At 50.3% G+C, this 6,017-nt stretch overlaps 1 protein-coding gene across 1 annotated transcript in view; it reads right to left on the reverse strand.

The window, feature by feature from the left end:
- LOC309543576 (uncharacterized protein) overlaps window positions 1–6,017 on the reverse strand; it is a gene marked incomplete at its 5' end in the record, with an annotated part of 185,377 nt that overhangs the window by 54,019 nt on the left and 125,341 nt on the right.

Raw genomic sequence — 6,017 nt, forward strand, 5'->3', positions numbered from 1 at the left:
ATCAACTTCAGAATTTCTGTCTTGTCTGTGTAAAGTTTACTGATAAAGATATATGGGATCTCCCAGCTTCTAGCTCTGTAACCCGCTATATCATTATCAGTAACCGTCACACAGACAAGCAAGACATTCTGAAGGTGATTCCTTCATTTCACGGCTCTACTTACCACTCTACACCCCAAAATTTACTCAGCCAATGAAAAGCCAACACGGGACAACATTTCATCCATGTCTTTGGTGATCTCTGATCTCCTCATGAAGTGTTTCTTACATGATGAAGATCAGCCATGGAATATATCTGAGGTGTATATCAGGGTGTGCTTCTTCCCCACATGTCCACAAACATTCATATAAAAGACAATTCCCGCACTCAAGGCACTAATACACGAGGGCGTGGCTTCCGGCGGAGAAGATGGACGCATTCTAGTCCGGCTCCGCAAGGCCACCCTGGACACGCCGCATCCGTAGAGCCCCCGCCGCCCGGTATCAACAGCCCGCAGCACCGGAGGAGACAGCAGTTACTCGCGGGGATGGCACGCCGCAAGAAGGGGCCGGAACAGCTGACCAAGCTGTCCGGTTTCTGGATCTCCCAGAGCGCCGGTCTCCAGCAAAATGGCGGCGCCCGCGGACCGCAGCAGCAGCCCCAGCAGCTGAAGAACCTAAATCCGCGCCCATCCGCTGCTCCTGCGGTTCGCCAGATAGCAAACCCGGACAGTGGGCAATCCTCTGGCTCCCCGTCGCCTCCTTCACCTTCTTCCAGGAGCCCTGCAAAGAATAAGCAGAGGAGAGAGTCGCCTCCACGGCACCACCAGGGAGCAGGTATGGACATCAGTGTTCCCCCCTCTGCTATGTCTCTGCAGCCACCCAGCCACCCTGATCCCTTCGCAGCACTCCCTTCCAGCAGCAATCCTATATCAGAGGGGGTGATGAGGGACATGATGTACACCCTCCGCTCCACCATGCAGGCGGACATGCAGGCCTGCATGCACCAGTTTAAATCTGAAATGGTGTCCCTGGGGTCCAGAGTGGATGCCAGTGAACGTGCTATGGGGAAACAAGCCTCCTGCATCAATGCTGTGGTGGATAGAGTGAACACGCATGATGAGGATATCCAATGGCTAAAAAATAAAGTGGCAGACCTGGAGGATCGCTCCAGGAGAAATAACATCAAGATCAGAGGCATCCCTGAGACAGTTCAGACCCCTCAACTCCTGGAGTATGTCACTACTTTATTCACTGCCCTGGTGCCTGGGGCCTCCGCAGCAGACCTGGCTATTGATAGGATTCACAGGTTGCCAAAGCCGTCCTTCCTGCCCAATGATGTACCTAGAGACGTTCTGCTACGGGTGCATTTTTATCGCATGAAGGAACAGATCATGGTGGCATCCCGTCAGGCAAATAACAACCTTCCGGAGGGCTACGGGGGCCTTCAGCTCCTCCCAGACCTCTCCAGACACACCCTCCAAGCTAGACGTAACCTGGCGACGGTGACTAAAGCTTTGCGCAACCACGCCATACCTCATAAATGGAGGTATCCCGCCACGCTTCTGGTTACCCATGGAGGCTCCACGGTTACCATCCGTACCATGGAAGAAGGTATCCTGGCTCTGCAGACCTGGCAGATCTTACCGCCACAACAGCCCTCTCCTTCTGCCTCTTCTCCATTGCACACACTGGAAGACGAATGGAATGTGGTGTCCCGGAAGAGGCAATCACGGCTGACATCTGATCATAGGGGCTCTAGTGCTTGACTCAACTTTCCTGTACAAGTGTCCACGGCCATGGGAAATGTTGCTCCCTCTTGGCCCTCCGTATGCTCGTAGTCGGCTCATCCCGACCACGAACCGCAGAGACGGTTCTCTTCTTAGTTTCTGTTTCCCCTACCTCCCCATGTTTGGCATTGGCAACGCTACACCCTCGTTTTGACACGACTCGTTATGGCACGCACTTGGCTAGCTCTCTTTTGATGTCCCACAGACAAGATGGATCTGCATCCCGTTTTCTCCCGCCTAGCAATGACCATCAAGCTATTGTCGATTAATGTTAATGGTCTCAACCATCCTGCGAAGCGGCGTACACTATGGCTGGAGGCTTCAACCTCTAGAGCGGATATAGTGGCGGTGCAGGAGACCCATTTCCGTGCTGGATCCCACCCATCTTGCTCCCATAAGGATTTTTCACAAATACTCATTGCATCTGACTCTGTGAAACAGCGAGGAGTCATGCTGGCCTTCCGGAACTCCCTTGCATTTACACTACACGCATCAGTCTTGGACCCCAATGGTCGCTTCATCATCGCTGTATGTGACATTAATGGCCTACCGTTGACCATCGTCAACGTTTATGCTCCGAACACTCACCAAATCCGATTCCTGCGCAGACTACTCAAGCAAGTATACAAGGTTCAGCGGGGTCATCTTCTGTTGTGTGGGGACTTTAACCTTGTTGCCGACCCCGGGTTGGACTCTTCGGCGTCCCCCCGGGGCCGCCAACGTGGACTGGGAGATTTCTTGCATACTGAACAATTGTTTGATGTTTGGAGGTGTCAACATGCCACAGAGAGGGACTATTCATTCTTTTCGTCAAGACATACTTCTTACTCTAGATTAGATATGTTTTTGCTAGATAGGTATCTTTTGTGCAAAGCATCCTCCTCTGAGATTGGGACTATTTCTTGGTCCGACCATGCGGGGGTGACACTTTCCATTGAGGAAGCCGTGAGAGTGGCTCCTCCGGGTGTGTGGAGATGTGACACCCGCATGCTTCAGGACCCAGGTTGTTTCTCTCACATTTCTGCTAGTTTACGTGAATTTTTTGCTATCAATGCCCCCTCTGTCTCCGACCCGTGGGTGCTGTGGGGTGCACATAAGGCCTTTGTTCGAGGGCAGTGCATTCAGCAGCGGGCGCGGCTCGGGAGACGGAGGGCTGCAAAGTTGAACACAGTACTGGATAGGATACGTGTGCTGGAGGCGGACAACAAGAAAAACCCCTCGGTGACCACCTCCTCTGAACTAACTCGCCTCCGTCAGGACCTCCGTCTTGTGCTCTTGGAGCAGTCAGACAAACATCTGGGGTTCTTGAGGCTCAAACATTATTCTCAGGCTAATAAGGCGGGTAAACACCTAGCACAGCAAGTCAAGCGTAGACAGGCCAAGGCCAGGATCCCCTTTCTATTGCATCCCGAGACTAAACACAAAATAACACACCCACAGGACATTGCTGACGAGTTCGCCAAATTCTATAGCGCCCTTTATAATCTGAAGGACAGTCAGTCTGACCCCCAGCCCTCGATGGAGTGTATAGCGGACTTCCTGAAGTCGATTAACCTGCCCTCTTTGTCGCCAACCCAGCTAGAAGAACTTAATTCACCCTTTACTATAGACGAGATTCGTACCAATATTGCTTCCCTTCCCAAAGGCAAATCACCCGGACCGGATGGTCTTCCTAACGAATTTTATCACCTATTCTTCCCACTTGTAGGACCGACCCTTACTGAAGTGTTTAATAAAGCCATGGTGGAATCCACCCTTCCCCCCGATATTTTGGGCGCACACATTGTAACGCTTCCCAAACCTGGTAAAGACCCTGTGTCCCCGGCCAACTTCCGTCCGATTTCTTTGTTGAACTCGGATGCCAAAATATATGCTAGGATACTATCAAAGAGAATCCAAAAGTTTCTACCGTCACTGATTGGTAAGGACCAGCTAGGTTTTACCCCAGGAAGACAGACCTCAGATGCCACCAGGCGGTTGATAGATGTAGTGCACGTCGCTCAGACTTCCAAATCCCCAGCTCTATTACTGACACTAGATGCCGAAAAGGCTTTTGATAGGGTACACTGGGGGTACATGTCGGCTACACTTCGCAAATTTGGTTTCTCTGGCCCTATCCTGTCCGCCATCTTAGCCCTATACTCTTCTCCGTCGGCGCAGGTCTTCACGTCGGGTTCCCTTTCCAAACGCTTCTTGATTTCGAACGGCACTAGGCAGGGGTGCCCATTGTCCCCATCCATATTCAATTTATTAATTGAACCCCTGGCCGAAACGATAAGGTCTCACCCATTGATCACTGGTTTCTCCCTCCCCAGCTCGCATCATAAAATAACGCTTTTTGCCGACGACGTTATTTTAATGCTTACGAACCCCCTTACGTCGCTTCCGGCAGCTTATGAGGTACTGCGCTCCTTTAGCAATGTGTCGTACTATAAATTGAACGTGTCCAAATCTACTATTTTAAACCTTGGCGTGGACCCTGATACGCAAACAACTCTACAAACCAACATACCCATTCCATGGTCGTCGGACAGTATCCACTATTTAGGCATTGATATCCCCCCGATCACCTCGAAACTACTTCCGCTTAACATGAACAGGTTGTTAACTAAAATTACGGAGGACACTTCTCGGTTGAACACAAAATATCTTTCCTGGAGCGGGCGACTAGCGACATATAAAATGTACATTCTTCCCCAACTGTTGTACTTATTTCGGACACTACCCATTCCGATCCCTTCCACCCAATTGGCTAAACTGACAACCCATATGCGACGTTTCGTTTGGGACAACAAACGGGTGCGTTGCGCATCCTCTGTCTTGCCCAGAAGGAGACGCCTTGGAGGGGCAGCAATGCCGGATATCCCAACCTATTACTGGTCTACTATCCTGGCACAAACAAAACAATGGGTCAAGCCAACGGATGAACCACTTTGGGTCCTGTTGGAGGCTGACATAGCTCCCTTCCCTGACTTGCGGGTTCTGCTTCTCAGTGACAAATGGATCCCCTGGGATGTGTCGGGTCTGCCCCCCACAATGCAAGCCTCGGTTCGGGCGTGGCGCAAATCGGTGTCCTCGGCGTCGGATCGGGATGTCCTCTCCTCACAGCCACTCCCGCTGGCGTTGCTGGCTACACATATCTCTGACTTACCGCTTCATATCTTCCACTCCAGAAACATAACCCTAATAGAACACCTCTACCAAGGGTCCCATCTACTTTCTCCTACAGAATTGACGGATAGATATGCCCTACCACGGTCCCTTCTTTTTCATGTATACCGCATCCACCATTTCCTAAAGAAACATCCCTTACAGAGTCTACTGGTGGATGGTGGGCTCTGGGATCTCTTGGTTACCCAGCGCATACCGCCCCCCAGACTGTCTCAATACTACCACATCCTGTTAGATGACGAGAAGTTTTACAAGTCAATTCAGATGTTCAAATGGGACAGGGATCTTAGGAAGAGTTTTACGGTGTCCCAATGGAAGTTGGCAATCTCATCTGCCACGGATCACACACACTGTGTCAATCATTGGGAGATGATGCTAAAAATAGTCAACAGGTGGTACTATACCCCCTACCGCCTTGCAGGTTTCTCAACGTCCTATTCACAACTCTGCTGGAGGGGCTGTGGTCAGGTGGGCACACTTCTCCACATTCTCTGGGCATGCCCGTCCCTTACCAGTTATTGGAGTCAGGTATTCAAATATATGGCGACTCACACTGGTTGTTTGATCAACCCGACCCCGGCCCTGGCCGTACTAAACCTAGGCATTGAAGTCATTCCGCACCAATATAGGCCATGGTCAGCACACGTGCTCCTAGCCGCCAGGTCCATTATCCTACGGAATTGGAGATCTACGGAATCTCCCAATCTGACAGATGTGACATCCCTACTACGTGCAAATTACCAATTTGAGAAGGCATTAGCACTTAATTCCCTCTCCATGTCAAAATTTCGACACCATTGGGAATTTTGGTCACCTCCCTGAGCTACCATGCTTTTTCGCGGTTGTATTGTATTGCTGACGTTATTTTTTTTTTCTTTGGTTACTGAGAATGTTTGAATGTATCTAATTGTATAGTACATGTTGTACTGATTTCAACTAGAGCATTGCCATGCCATGCCTCCCCATTTCCAATTCCCCCTCCCTTCCCTCCTTACATTCCCTGTTTCTGTGTCTGTTTGTATTTGAAATGCAAATAAAAATTATTATGAAAAAAAAAAAAAAAGGCACTAATACACC

The sequence above is a fragment of the Pelophylax lessonae genome, assembly GCF_965119305.1.
Source record: "Pelophylax lessonae genome assembly, contig: HAP1_SCAFFOLD_232, whole genome shotgun sequence".
Classification (NCBI taxonomy): Eukaryota; Metazoa; Chordata; class Amphibia; order Anura; family Ranidae; genus Pelophylax; species Pelophylax lessonae.